Source organism: Carcharhinus amblyrhynchos, chromosome 9 (genome assembly GCF_965287045.1).
Source record: "Carcharhinus amblyrhynchos chromosome 9, sCarAmb.v2.hapA, whole genome shotgun sequence".
NCBI lineage: Eukaryota > Metazoa > Chordata > Chondrichthyes > Carcharhiniformes > Carcharhinidae > Carcharhinus > Carcharhinus amblyrhynchos.
The window spans coordinates 96,929,358-96,943,041 of NC_137332.1; positions in this window are offsets into that span (position 1 = coordinate 96,929,358).

Genomic DNA, 13,684 nt, shown 5'->3' on the forward strand with positions numbered 1-13,684 from the left:
GGTAGATGGTCCCTGTTTAACCACGTCAGCTGAAATGTCCACTGATCTATGTTCTCCTGAGCATTTCTTTTACCGAAAATGGCAGATATTTACACTGGTAACTGTCAATCAATCACCTACGACTATGACATTTGGAACATATCCGTTTGGAACGACATTGAACCACGTGAGGAGAAACAAAAAAAAACAAACAGCTGCTTGGTAGACCCAGGGGACGCAGAAGATAATGAAACCCAAACGATTTCACAACCCTACCCCTCAAATCCGAACATCTTCCTCTGCAGTAAATACAGCAGAGGCTGCCGTGTGAGACTGGGACTCCTCACACAGACCAATTAAAGCTTAACAGAGAATTGGTAATCATAGCACAGATTATCACTGCATAAGATGGAATGCTGCTACAGTGGTGTATTGTGAGATATTGCACTTAGATGTGATGTGTGTATCTTGAAATATTACAGCAGTAAATTAGTGTTACGTTTTGCAAAATTAAAGTACAACAGGACCCAATTTAGAGTAGGACATTACAGTAGGATAGGTCTGGTGTATCCTGGTATCTTACAGCAAAATATATTCGGCCTGCAGCTCAGATCGCCATATCATTACAACTCATATGGCAGTGCGGGAGAGAGAGCATTCAAATCTATAGGGATGCTACCAGCAGTATCTCTGAACTTTGGACTTTTTCATCTCTCTTCACTGATAGATACGTCCATATGACAGTCAATCCTGACGTAACAAATGTGACTCACCCACTTTTGTCCATGGTTCAGAGCTCTCTGGCACAGAATAGGAGGCTTTTTTGAAACAGTATTCGGGGAGAGCCACAGTCGATGGTGGAAATGTGTTGTCAAATCAGCAATCGATGTAAAGATGCGATCCATTCCATACTGAAATTGCAATGCCACGTTAGAGTTTACAGCTTAAAAATAATAGTTAACATGTGTATGAAAAATTTACATCGACAATTTAATGCCTATTAAATACAAACTATCTAAAGTCCATGTGAAATCGCAGACACCATGGTTAACATTAATCTGCTATAGGCTGCTTCAATTTTACAACCAATATTTGATCTGCAGACAATGAAGCATGTTTCAATAATATACGCTTTTTAAATTAATATTTACTTTCCACACGGTCCCTTTAAATGGCTATCAGCATTCCTCGGGATGAAGTGGCATTTCTTGTAACTACTAAAAGATCTGGAACTGTGGCAGTGTCTTTCTCTAAATCCCTTATCTGTGAAAGGCCAAGAAATGTGTTTTTGCAAGTGTATCACCAACATGCATACTGTGCCTGGAGTTCCGTCCTTTGCTGATGAAGGTGATGGACTGTCTAATGAGGGAAGATAGAAGACAGTACACGTGAGAAGGGGGTGGGTTCCAAAGCTAATGGAGTGTGAACGGAAGTAATTTCTGAAGATTGTTTAATTATGGTTGTTTCGGTCTTGAAGGCAGCCATGTACGGCCTGTCGCACTCAGCTGGGTAGTTAGGCAAAGTTGTTGGAGAATGGTGCAGCTACCTGATAGATCAAAGATTCTGAGGAGGCAGAGTGCATCAAGTCATAGACAATACACTTTGTGGTATGCGTTTAACCTGTTCTGGTGTTGCGGCAGTGAGGTAATCTTTTCTTTCAAATATTCGATCAAGGTTTATGGGAACGGTGATGCTAATTTCCGAAAGGAATGGGAGGTGATTACGCAGTAGCAGTTTGCAAGGAGAAATAAATAAATCAAATAGAGTTTTCAGATGTTGGTGAAAACAAAGGTTTGTAAAGACAACACATTATGCCTTAGGAAAAAAAGTCTCAAGTATTGGAAATTTGATTGATCAGCAGCTTAGTAGAAACAGGGGCAAGTCGGTTGTGGGGGGGGGGGGGGTTGCGTAGAAACGCTGGACAGGATAAGATCAGCGGGAAGCAAAGATGCACGTTTAGATTTGTGGAACACGGAGCCGCTGAGAAAGTTCGGCCTGGTGCAAAAGAGCACGATGCAACTTGCATGACTAACCGAGAGGTTACGTCGGCATCTGCAAACACAATGCTGTGATTTTTTTTTGTCTGTGGACTGGCGTATGTGGGTTCGATTTGAACTTTGGGGATAGTTTCTCTATCCTGGTCTCAACGGAAAACAGTTTGCTCTGTACACATTTTGGGAGATTTCATTTTACATCAAAAAACTTCATGTCCAGTTGATCCCTCTGCACTCAATGATTATTGAATTTAGCTAACTTAAAAGCTGATGCATTTCATTGCTGCAAAAACAATTGTTTTAGCCGTAATATAAGAAAATAGATACATCACAAAGCAGAATGTTAAAAAATAAATAAATTGGGAAATACATAATGTTAGTTTCAATAATTTGTTGAGGTAAGGATAAATTTGAATCTTGGCTTCTTTCCTTAAGCTAAATTCATTTCCATATCGATTGAGTAAAATTGCCATTACTCCCTACTTCTCACAATAAACGCTGTAAATTGATTTTCTTAGTTTTTTTAATCAATTCCCGAATTTATACACAATTGAATATAATTTTTATTAACTATCAGTTTAAAATATATGCTCCATTGCTTTACTACCCCAACATTAAGACACAGCTGGTCAAACCTCTCAGGAAAGCTTCTTCTCTGCTGCCCTCAAACTTGTGAATAAATCTATCTTATCATCCTCCTTGATCTACTTGATCGTTCCCTTCAATCTACCTGGAACTGCAACACTACATTCTGCACCCTTGTCTTTCCCTCTTCCCTAAATACTCTATGCTTTGCCTGTATATCGGATAAGATAAATTATTGTTCATGGTATCGAAAGACAAGCGACAATAATAAACTAAAGCAAAATCATTTGAAAGTGACAAATTAATTGTTACATTTGCGACCCCTTTCAGAAGGAATATGCCCTGCAGCACACGTCTTCTTCTGTAGCATATGACATCTCAGCTTCATTTTCTCATCATAAACGATGGGAATTTTGTAATGTACTCAATAATATTTCTCCACCATTTGAAGTAGTACTAACTATCATGCTGCATGATGCATCTTACACCCTTGCCATCATTGGTTACGCAGTCTGAATACGTGGGCAAAATGTAAAGCAATAAGACCAATAGAAAAATACCAAATCACAAAGCAATTCAGCCTATCAAGCCTACTATACCATTTGCGATGAACATGATTGATCGGATAGTAACCACAAACCTGCAACGTCTAATGCCAGAAACTATCACAGAAAAACGCAGTCTTAAAAATATTCAAATGTTCCTCTTCCACTGTCTTTTCAGTAAGAGCATTTCAGAATCCCCACAGTGCACACGGACGCCATTTGACCCTTCGAATCTGCACCGTTCGCAATGCCATCCACGCCCGATCACCATGACCCAAATACTTCAGCCTGTCACTAATGGGCTACTAAGCAATCAAACTTAGCCGAAAAACATCGTGATGCGGAAGGAAACCTGAACACCCGGAGGAAACGCACGCAGACGCATGGAGAATATACGGAAGAACACACAGGCATTGACCCAAGCTTGGAATCAAACGCGGGTCCCTGGCGCTGTGAGGCAGCAGTTTTAAGCACTGTACCACCATACCTCCCAGCTGCAAAGCTTCACAGCCCCATCTCCATTTTAAATGTTCGACCCCATTTTTTAAAAAAGCAAGCCTTCATTCTAAGTTCTACCTGAGAAGGAAACACCCTTTCCATATGTACACTCTATTTGACAGAACTGGCAAAAATATACATGTGGCAAGGCTTAAGGTCTTGTTGAAGTATGGAAATTGGTATGCTAACAAGAAGGAACGGACTAAGGTAATTAATGAGTGAGAAATGTGGTATGAAAAATGAAGTTTATGGCCCACATTAACCTGAATTTGCAACATACTGACGTCCAAATAGGTGGTCAAAGGCATTATTGCATTATTCCAAAAACCTTTACCGAAGAATTGTTGCAAGTTTAAAACTAACATTCCAGGACATTTGAATTTACAATAGGTGAAATCAAAGAATCATGAAGCGATGGAAATTTTCAGCTGGGAATGAACCCACTCAGTCCATTCAGGGGAAGCCGTTCAGAATAAACCCGGTTTTGGTTACTAGCTTTGCGCTATTGCTTCAAGTAAATATTTAAGCGTTTTTTTAACACATAGGTATATACGAACTAAGAACTGGAGTAGCCCCCTCCGCCCGCCAAGCCTGCTGAGCCATTCAATATCACGATTATCTGATTTAACCACAGCTACATATTCCTGCCTCTCCGTCGATAACCCTTGTCTCCTTTGCTCCCCAAGAATATATTTAGCATCGCGTTTAAAATATTCAAAGACTCTGATTCAACTGCCTTTTCAGAAAGAGAGTTACAGAGATTCAGGGCACTCAGAGGGAGAAAGAAAAACATCTGAACTCCCTTTTTAACAAATGAACCCTATTTTTGTTTCACAAACAGGTGGCAATATCTTCTACACATGCATTCTGTCAATACGCACCAAGATCTTCACAGTTTTGATCAAGTCGCCTTACTCTTTCAATTTCAGCAGATACACACCGAAACTTGCCAACATTTCGTCGGAACATAACCCAACCATTCTTCCTATTAGTCTAATAAATATTAAGAGGATTTACTCTAAAATAATGCTCTCTGTTGCTGGACGCCTCAACCATGATGAAATAGGCCTTACAATCCATATTATCTGGACACCTCAAAACTTAAAACCGTTCAATTAGATCTATGTTCAGCTTGGAGCTCAAGAAAATAGGGAATATACTCCAATCTTTCCTCATTAATAAGTGTCTCCAGTTCGGGTTGCATCCCTGAAAATCAAAACTCTCTCGTGAATTTAAACTTTCCTGTAGTGTGTGTGTGTGTGTGTGTGTGTGTGTGTGGCGGGGGGCGGGGGGGGGGGGGCGGGGGGAAGGGTTGCTTGGTATGGTTCAAAAATGGCACATAATATTTCAATGCATCTTCAAACAATTCTAGCGCATTCTCTTATTTCTCTTTCAGTTTAATGCAGTGATGCATTCTGTATTTTGCAATTAACCTTTGTATTTGCGCCTTTATGTTCGAGTTATGTTTTATTTATTTTTGATGGGATGAGGGTGTAAGGCAAGCATTCTCGCCCATCCTTAGTTACCATTGATCGCAGTGCCTTGGCGCACAATTTCAGTGGGCATTAAGTGTCAATCGCATTGTTGTTGGGCTAGAATCAGACTTAGGCCAGGCCAGGTTAGGACCACAGATTCCCTTAACTAAAGGGTACCAGTGAGTCCAGATTAATGTTTACTACAATCAACAAAGTCACCAACACTGAGCATAACTTTTCAGTTCCGAAATATTACCTGACATCAAATTCCACCATTTGCTTTGGTGCCATTTTAACACTTTCCCTCCAAGACAATAGCCTGGGCCTCTAGGTTGTTGCTCCAGTGACATCGGCATTACCCCTCCATCTTCCCGAAAACAAATGGAAAGGGGGGTTCAATTGCTGTTGACACTTTACTGTCTTCCAAATTCCTAGCAATTCACTGCGCTTAAGAAATATTTGGCATGGTCAGTAAATGCTGGTCTTAACAGTCGCCGCAACAAAGCCATGAAATAATGTTGTCAAATTGACTTTTTAGTCGTGAGATCCTTTTTGGGAATTGACCAGCGACTCGAGATCGTTTTGTGAATGAAAATGTATAAAAAAAGTAGAAGCTAATCAGGAGTCTCCGGTTTCATTCAGTTGTGCTGTGGAGAACAAACTGAACTCTTGTTGTGTTTAGTTCTTCAGAAGGGAATGAGCGCAGAAGGTACACTTGTAAGAAAACCTTTCATGAATGCACTTTAAAGGACAGGAAAACCTACATAGAGTTAGAACACTAATTGTGAGCAGAACAATTTTAATAACATGGCTTCACGTTCCAGAGCCGATCAGAAATTTTAACCAGCTTTAATGGAGGAATATTAACAACGGAATCCTCGAGAAAAAAACGTATACAATCAGGCTGTTATTTCAGAGAGTCGGTGTAGATTTGATTGGCCGAATGACCTCCTTCTGTACTGGACGGGTTCTACGTTGTGAAACGAACTACAAAGACTATATACGAGTGCACCGTTCTGGAGATGGCCTCTGGGAATGTTTAATGGAATGGAGATGTTTTTACAAGAGATTGAATGACCGAAATAAACGAATTGAAAAAGTGAATAACCGTCTGGAGATTTTTTTTTTATCTCCCTTTCCCAGTCATGCGTGTTGTTGGCTGGGCCAGTAGTTATTGAATGTTCCTATCTTCCCTCCATTTCAGATGGCATTTGAGAGTCAACCGCATTGCTGTGGATGTGGTGTCTCATGTATATCAGATAAGATAATGATGGCAGATTTCCTTCTATGAAGTACATTCTTGAGCCAGATGGATTTTTATAACAATCCATAATGGTTTCGCAGTCATAATTTGGCTTTTAATTCCAAATTTTCATTTAATTCAATTTCACCAACTGTCGTGGTTCAATTTGAACTCCGGTACCAGACCTTGTTCTGAGTCTCTGGATCATTAGACGACGAACAATGCCAAATTTCAATGCCTCCCCAAAATTAAATGCATTTAATGAGTTTTCACATTGTTCCTCAAATGTGCTGAGGTTGATTCTGCGAAGTTTTGGAAACTTTGTTTTTGTTATTTTGACCACTCAATGTGAAATATATTTTTTCTTCTGCAATTTTTTTCTCTCCACTTAATTCATTTATTTGTGTGTGTAAGTGAGCTTTGACTGGCAAACTAAGTATTTGATAAAGTGGAATCGCGTCCATTGCTTTTATTTCTGTAGGGTTCTGAGTAAATTTGGTCATTCATTTTGTAATATTGGGAATAAAATGCATTAGCTATTAAAAACTACTTTCCTGCGTCATTCCAGTCCAACTGCTTTGAATGTACTTTGGAATTGCGGTCGAATGTTCCCCTGTCTGCCCACATTTCTCAGCATCCTACATTCATAGAGTGCTCCCCTGTGTTGTTGGCATTAAAAAAACGTTCCCCGCATCGAACTTCATTTGCCACTCTTCTACTCACCAGACCATTGATAATTCATGCCATCTACTGCCCTCGTCTTCTTTATCAACAGATTGATCATTTTTCTGGCAGCTTCTACGCTGCTATCATCAGGAATTATAATGTTCCCAACATATTTTAAGATGATCGTTCTTTTCACCCAACCTGTAACTGCAACAATATATTTTGTACCCTATCCTTTCCTTCTCCCCAATGTGCTCTATGAACGGTTTGTTTTCACGATATAGCGTGCAATGAACAATACTTTTCACTGTATCCCGATACGTTTGTCAATTTATAATAAATTCCGACAGTCAAGTCCAAATCTTTGGTATGGATCAGAAACAGTAAGCAAACTAGCAGTTATTTTTGTCCAACCCCCGAAAGTATTATTTACAAAAGCTTACATTCTCCATTCCATCTTGTATCATACTCTGAGTAAATTTTCGAGACTACTTATCATTTTGTCCTGCGTGTCTTCGGTCTTTACTTCCACGATCAGTCTGTCATTAAGTGTTGATAAAAAAAAAACTTGCTAAAATCCACATGGACTGTGCAATATGCTCCATACCTCAACTCTCCTTTTAAGCCTCCTGAAAAATAAACCTCAGTAATGCCAGATGGATGCAGCCATCCGTTGCTAAATCCATGTTGAAAGGTTTCATAACCAGGCAATTAAAAACAAAATCGGTTCAACTGCAAGCTGCTAAATTCAGTCACACAGGAAATCTATGAGAACAACGTAAGTTGTGAATAAAGCAGAACCACGTAAGCATCAGGGATCAAAGAATACCTAGTTACAATGGAGGACTCTGCCACATAACCTGCGGAGAATTTCCTGCATTTCCTGTTTTTGTTTCAGATTTTAGTATCCACAGTTTTTGCTTTTATGACATTTCTGAAAGCCGTGTTTCGATATATTGCACATCCAGTGTCAACAGCTCCACCCCCCAGCCCCCCGGCCCCTCCCGCAAGCCGGCATAGGAATCCATGACACCGCGGGGCAGGGCGTAAGAGTTCTCCGGGTCAAAATGGATCCATGAGATCACACCTATGGTGGGCAATTTCCACGTGCGATATTTTCTTTTTGCAACCCAGAGCCAGAATGGGATCAAGAAGCCTGAATCTAAAATTAACAATGCAGTGAAATATTGTTGTTCTCTATATTTAAGTAATTCGGAAAGGAATTGTCTGACGCGTTTAGGTAGATCGAACCAAGGCAAGATTTACTGAATTGATGGTAGGGCATTTGGGATAGCTATATGACAAAGAGACCTATAGAAAAGGTTTATAGCTGCTTGAAAGTGGAGTCACAGGTGGTGAGGAAGACATTCGGATTCCTTAGCTTCATTGGTCAGAACATTGAATACAGGAGTGAGGACGTCATGTTGAAGTTGTACAAGGCATTAGTGAGGCCACACTTGGAAAACTGTGTACAGCCCTGGTCACCCTATTATTGAAAAGATCTCATTAAACTAGAAAGAATGCAGAAAGTACTTACTAACGGGCTACCGGGACTTGACGGTTTGACTTACAAGGAAAGGCTGGATAGATCAGGTTTTTCTTTTCCTCTGGAGCCTTGGAAGCTTAAGGGTGATCTAATAGATGGCCATAAAAGAATGAGAGCCATAGATCAGCTAAATAGTCAATATATTGTCCCAAACGTGTGATTCTTGCACAGGACACCCGGGTCCCATTAAAATAACAATCCATTTTAGTACTATTCCTTCCAAAAATCGATGGCCTCACATTTACCAACACTGTAGTCCAGGCCATAGCCCACTCACTTAGACCAGATGCAGAGATCTGATTTTAGTGATCATTTCTTTCCGAGTACTTAAGGAAAATCACATCCGTTTTTTGGTTAATTATAAAAACACTATATTTATTTATTGCCGCTTTGATTTCCCAATAGATTCACTCCGCTATCGCCCTCGATCTATTTTTACGCTGTCAGGATAGCCCAGTAATATTGTGGACTCATTTTCCTTTTCAAGCATAAACAAACTGATGCTTTGTCCGCACATTGGATGGCATCTTTCATTTATGCTCCCTAACGGGTACAGTGAATTTAACTCATTACTCGTTTTCAAACTTCTTGACAATTCTATTTAATCTTGACTTTTAAGCCGCAAACTTAACTATGTTTGAGACACAGTTCTGTGGCTGTGAAGTTGCCATTACCGCGATACTACTGTTGGCATATCTCAAAACATTTTTATTGGCAGTGTAGGTTCACAAATGTGCATTCTAAACCTGTGTGGTTTTCCTCACAGTCCTGCATACTCTGGGACCAACCAATAAGTAACTGTACTCATCGCAAATGAAAACATGCACATAGAATTGTAGCGTATTATTATGATATCCTTCTCACTGCGTCATGTCTCTAGCCACATCTTGACCCTTCATGTATGTTGCCTCTTAGTTGGGAATTGAGAGAAAAACAGATTTCAAAAGCCGAACATCTGATTTGATTTATTATTGTCACGTATATTACTTCACACTGAAAAGTATTGTTTCTTGTACGCCGACAGACAAAGCAAAGCGTTCGTGGAGAAGCAAACAAGAGATTGCAGAACGCATTGTTACATTCATAGCTAAGTTGTAGAGTAAGATCAATTTAATGCAAGGTAGTTCCATTCGGCGACAATGGCTGCATCTCTACACGTACACCTGGGGTGTCGAAGCAATGCCTTCCAAAAGTTCCACCGTTGCTGTCTTAGCATCTTCTCTGCCAAAATTTGATTGCAATTTTCGGTTCCATGTTACTTTGACATTAGTTTGTTTTTTCCCCTGCTGAATTATTATGAATATGGTAATTCTGAACTTTTCCATAGCAACGCATATCTAATAATACAATGATCACTGTCTCATAGATATTCTTACACAAGTATTTTATCCATCTGACAATACTGATTCCACGAAGAAAGCGCAGCAGGCACTCCTTGATCTGTGAAATACAACCAGTGGCACTGGAACTGGGATATTGTCTTTTCTGTTGTAGACTATTGAATGAAGAGATCAACGTCGGGAATAATTATCTTATATATATTCTAAATAGAGATGCATTTCTCCAGTTGTAGGTTTGAATTCACGATGTGACTTCTTTTTTCTCGGTTGATAGGGTGATGGATGTCACTAAGAATCTTCAGATAATTCTGACGGGGAAGTTATTCGACAAGAGATGTTGTCCTATTCTTGGACCAATACAAAGGTATAAAGTGAACTGCCTGCCTTTGGCTAGACAACGTAAGAAGTCTCACAATACCAGGTTAAAGTCCAATAGGATTATGTGGTAACGCCAGCTTTCTGAGCACTGTCCTTCGTGGGGTTGTGTCGAGCTAGAAAGGTTGGGGTTAAGGGCATCAACTAAAAAATTCTGAATCAAAGATAGTAACCACCTGATTATTCATAACGTCACACGCCTGGGAGCATAGGAATACGATACAGTAGTTGAAATTATTGTTGGGCTTCTGGATCAGAATGAAAGTCTGCGCAATATTGGCGTATTTGGACAGTTTCTGACTCAACTGTTAGCGACACAACCGTTTCCTTGTGCGTGACAAGGATTGGGCACATAGTGGAGGGGGCGAGTGGGAGTGGTTTATCTGTGTTGCTGAGCAAAATCGTAACAGGATTTAGAAGGCAAAGTGTCAAGGTGTCAATTGCAAAGCAGAAAATTTAGAAACCGATATACTGGGTTAAGTAAACAAAGGCAGGACAACAGATAGGGCGGGGGTGTGGGTGTTTGTATTCTGCAAATAGAGCTCATTACGGACCCTATAAGTTTCTATAGATTGTACACAGTTTTTCGGATAGCAGATGAGATGTCACTTGCTGCAGGATACTTAGATTCAAATCTGCTCTTGCAGCCACAATATTGTTATGGTTAAACTAATTGATTTTAAAGGAAAGGGAAAATTTCATCACCCAGACCAAATCACCTCCCACCCCATCCCACCCCTGCCCAAACATCTCCAGGATATTAATAGTGATTAGTCAGCAATATTGTTACCTCTCATTGTGGAATTGTGTTTAGGAAAAATGTCATAATGCCAACATAAATTCAAAATTTCTGGAAATATTTCTTAAGGAATGGTGTCTGTGTGTGTTCCTTGTCTTTGATTTCAAGGAACTATCTATGACTGGAATAAGTTACACCTCGGTTCTATTTTCTTTCAGTTACAGCCTCACTAAAATCTAGTCTCAAACGTCCGTCGAACACCGCACGGCAGATTTGGTTATGTCAAAAATTATCAGCCTTCTATCTTAACTGTTCAGTTTTATATAGTCTGGTGATGTCTATCACGGCCTCGTTCACAACATTCCGCACTGTAGATTCATCTGCAAATTTCGATATATTTATTGCGTTTGTGATGAAAATCCGACCATTTCTTAATTCCACAGTGTGATTTGCTTTTGTTTTACAATTACAATTCATTATATTCACCTAGAGGTTTTCACCTCACAAACTAAAACGATCATTGATCCAGAATTATTGTGCTAAGAATACAGCCACCGAACCTGCACGTTAAAGAATGTATCAAATCCAACCGATGATGCAAATCTTGACCTGGAGTAAATAATCAGAAAAATTAATTCAAAGAACATTGAAAAACTGCACCACAAACTGGCCCTTCAGCCCACAAGTTGCGCCTATCATATCCCTACCTATTAGGCTTACCTATGATCCTCAATCCTATTAAGTCCCATTTACTCACCCAGAAGTCTCTTAAAAGACCCTATCGAATTTGCCCCCACCACCACCGACAGCAGCCAATTCCATTCACCCACCACCCTCTGAGTGAAAAACTTACCCCTGACATCCTCTCTGTACCTACTCCCCAGCACCTTAAACCTGTGTCCTTTCGTATTTCCTTCGGAATAACAAAGCATAAGATGGTTGGAGATACATGAGGCGATTTACTGGAATTTACATAATCCTTTTGATGAACTCACAACATATCTGTCAGGGATTCTCAATTCAAAAAAGGTCATTTCGCGTTATCATTGCTACAGATTGCGGAGACATTGTGTGCCTAAATTGGACCAGATACTGGGCAAGACGACAGCTCAGTGACTATCACTGATTGCTGTGCAGAAACATGGATTTGGGCCGGTGTCTGTGGGAGTTTGCGCATTCTCCCCGTGCTTGCGTGGGTTTTCTTCGGGTGTTCCGGTTTCCTCCCACACCCCAAAGATGTGCTGTTAGGCTGATTGGCAGTAATAAATTGTCGCTAAATCAGTTTCCCTCAATCTGGATGGCCATAATTAGACAAGGTCGTGGTTGGAGAAGGGGACTGGTGGTGTTGAGATGGCGGCGCGGGCTCGCTGGGCCGAAGGGCCTGTTTCCCGGGCTGTTTTTGTTCTTTGTTCTTTGTTCATTTATGACTACAGACATCGGCGTGATGTAGGTCTCCTGTTGAAGGGAGCACAGATTCATTTTTTGGGGAGATTTGCAAGTTCTTATTAGCATGTAGTCGATGATTCCTTGCAAATAAGAAGAATTAATATAAAGTGTGGTTCGTGGCATCTTCGGATAAAGGTATCAGTGTTTCTTCACGCAAAGAATCAACAGCTTGTGAAACTCACTTATAATTTTTTTTTCTGAGCCAGTTGGCAATGACTCGCTGGATAATGAAATACGAATGTTGCCACTTCGTCACGTTTTTGCATTCATTCTGTACTTATTCCATCGGGAGGTTACTCTATGGGCCCGATTTTACCATTGCTTCACGCCCGTTTATCATCATTTCCCACTTTAACATCGCGTTCGCACGTCGAGGTTCGGCGGAAAACAGACATGCTCGGCAAAAATCAGTTTCGGCCGCTTTACTTGCTGAAGAGTTATATCCAAAACTTCCAACGGCTTTCAAATTCTACTCGGTGGTGGAGGGAGGGAGAAGGAGGTGGGTCAGATCATTCACTGGTGAAGGGGGTGAGGGAGCGGGGAGGCCTGATTATTTTCTGCTGTGGCGAGGGGCAGGAGGAGGTTGGTCAGATGTATCTCTGGTGGGGTGGGGGGGGGGGAGAGGAGGGCTGAGGGAGGGCACATTGTTGTCCGGTTGGAAAGAGGGAAGAAAAGGTAGGCCAGATGTACGTCTCGGGGAGGGAGGCGGGTAAGATGTATTACTGGTGGTGGTGGGGGGGGGGGGGGGGGGGCGGGCGGCACCACTCACTGGTGGTGGGGGTGGGGCGGGGGTTAGGCCAGATGGATCTCTGTTGGGGAAGGGGTGCAAGGGCGTCCGCTGCCACTCTGAGGGCAATCGGTTGGGGGGGCGGGGGGCAGGGGGCTGCAATCACTCTGGGTGGCGGGGGTGAATAAGAGGTTACAGTTCTGTTGTAGGGGTGGGTTGAAGTCTGTGGGGTCCATCGCTCCTGCTTTTCTCTCCCGGGTCGCTTTATCCGCTGTTTGCTGTCCAGGAGCGATTTGACACAGGCGCGTTTTTTCTCAATGTTGTTTCTAACTGTGCACGCGCAGTTTCCGGCGCGCTAAGCCCTGCCCACAGCGTGATTCAGACTCCCGATATTTTCTTCAAGGGAATTGGGTACGGGGCCGCCTGAAAGCAGATTTTCAAGTCGGATCTGAATTGCGCCAGGATTCAGCACTGAGAATGAAAATGGTAAAATCGGTCCTTGTGCGTTAAAAAATGACAATTACTG